Raw genomic sequence first — 2515 nt, forward strand, 5'->3', positions numbered from 1 at the left:
AGGTCCAGACCCAGGTCCTGAAGCAAAGCCCCCAGTCGGGGATCCCGGCCCCGTCTACACCAGAGCACAAGGACGAGGGGAAAAGGCAACTAACATGTTTGTAGTTTCACACACGTGCATTTGCACACGAGCTTTCGGCCCACCGCCTGCTTCCTTTGCCCTCACGATGGTCCGGTGAGGGCGTGATCATTTCCCCACTTGACAGATGAGCAGGTGAGGTCCAGAGAGGTTAGGATGCTTGCTCAAGGCCACACAGCAGTAAATGGGAGAGCCGGGGTTACCCAGAATCACCTGCCACGGTTACTTGGCCACGTGCTCTATCTCACCTTAGGTCTGCAGGCCTTGTTCCTTTGTGCTGGCGGGTTCCTCGCGGGGCCTCTGAAAGGCTCCATTCGGCCCTTCTCACCTCACCTCTCCCCGTCCAGCCCAGAGAGGCCCAGGAGGAAGAGGTCCTGACTGGATGAAACGCAGTCTGCAAGAGACAAAAAGATTGTGTTTTCATTTAGTTTACTCTTGCTTTTGTCTCCATTCAAGTTCGAACAGGGGGGCTCACCTGCTCTCACTTATCTGAGTAAATGATTGCTGAACCGTGTGGGAGAAACATGCAAACATCGCTTAATAGAAATCCTTGCAGCTCTTGGGGCTCCCAGGGGGCTCAGTCGGTTGAGCATCCGACTCATGACCTCAGCTCAGGTCGCGATCTCATGGTTCAGGGGTTCAAGCCCCACGTTGGGCTCTTTGTTGGAAGCACAGAGCCTGCTGGGGATTCTCTCTCTCTCTGCCCCTCCCCTGCTTGCATTTTCTTTCTCTCTCTCTCAAAATAAATAAATACACTAAAAAAAAAAATTAATAAAAAAAAAAAAAGAACAAGCATCCTTTTTTCCCTGAAGGGACAGGAGTGCGGGCCATGCACGAGCTGTCGGCTGCTGGACAGATGCCATCTAGTGATGAAACGTGGTAACTCCTCTTCCCAAGACACGGGTGGCCAACCCCGCAAATGCAGGGCTCACAGGAGGAGCCAGCAGGAGGCAGAGAGTGACAGTGACCCACAGGGCACTGCCCTCCTCCCCTGCCTGCCCATCCCGGTGATTCTCTGTTACATCTGGGGGCACATCTGGGGGGCCATACAGTCTAGGACCCGTGTGTTTCCATGTAGGACCACGTGCAATCTTCTGTGATGTTTTTCCTGCTCTTATTCCTGCATCAGTGTCCTCTGCCCGAGTGACTGTAGTGTCCTCTGTGTCACCACTCCCGGAGAGCCCCCATGATAAGGACAGGACCGAGGGTGCCAACGGGTGTGCCTGACGGCTTTGGAGACCCCAGGATGGTGCTGGGTGCCACACCCCTGCTCTGCACAGCCCCGAGGCCCCAGAGGAGGCTGCCTGAACCTTGAGTCTCTCCGTCCCCGAAGCAGGACGTTGTCTTTGGCAGTTCTGTCTCTGTAGGGTTGGGCAGGAAGCAGGCTGTGGCAGGCTGTGGGATTCTGAATTTCTGGAACCCAACCCTGAGCACCCCAATGGATGCAAAAGGCAAGCGGGGGGTGGTCCAGACTCACCCAGACACCTGCCCATATGCCCCTGGTCTTCATCAAGCACCGACCTCCTCCATACAAACCAAAGTGTGGAAGCAACCCAAGTGTCCGTGGACAGATCGACAAACAAAATGTGGTCTATCCACACCAGGGATGCCACAGAACCTTCCAAAGGAAGGAAATTCTGGGGGCGCCTGGGGGGGGGGCTCAATTGGTGGATTGTGCAACTTTTGATCTTGGGGTCGTGAGTTTGAGCCCCACGTTTGATATGGAGATGACTTAAAAATATCTGGGACACCTTGGGGGGGCTCAGTTGGTTGAGCGTCCGACTCTTGGTCTCGACTCAGGTCATGATCTCACCGTTTGTGAGTTCGAGCCCCTACATTGGGCTCTGCGCTCACAGCGTGAAGCCCGCTTGGGATTCTGTTTCTCTCTCTCTCTGCCCCTCCCCCATTCACTATCTCTCTAAAGAAATAAAAGGAAACTTAAAAAATACATAAAAACAAAGGAAGGAAACTCTGACACCCGCTATGACACGGGTGAACCTTGAGGACATTACACTGAGTGAAAGAAGCCGGTCAGGAAGAGAGGGTACTGCATGACCCCACCTGTGTGAGGTCCGCAGAGTGGCCCGGTTGGTAGAGACAGGAAGTGGAGTGGCGGGTGCCCGGGGCCAGGGACAGGGAAGGGGAGCTCCGCCCCCGGGGTCCCAAGATGAAGAGGGGACTAGAGACTGGGGCACAGCAGTATGAAAGTAGAAAATGGTCACCATGGTGAATTTTGTCTTGTGCGTATTTTACCCTGGGTTTAAAAAGACAAAAACAGAGCCGGCATCGTCCTACACACCCACACCCTGGGGAGGGTGGGGGCGCGAACGCAGCTGATGGGAACACGTCGGCTTCGTGCTTTCTTTCTCCCGCGGCTTCTCAGGCCACAGGCGCGCACACGGGCGTCACACGCTGGGGGGCCCCCGGGGATGGGAGA

Source organism: Panthera pardus, unplaced genomic scaffold (genome assembly GCF_024362965.1).
Source record: "Panthera pardus isolate Hobbes unplaced genomic scaffold, ASM2436296v1 HiC_scaffold_3, whole genome shotgun sequence".
NCBI classification, from domain to species: Eukaryota; Metazoa; Chordata; class Mammalia; order Carnivora; family Felidae; genus Panthera; species Panthera pardus.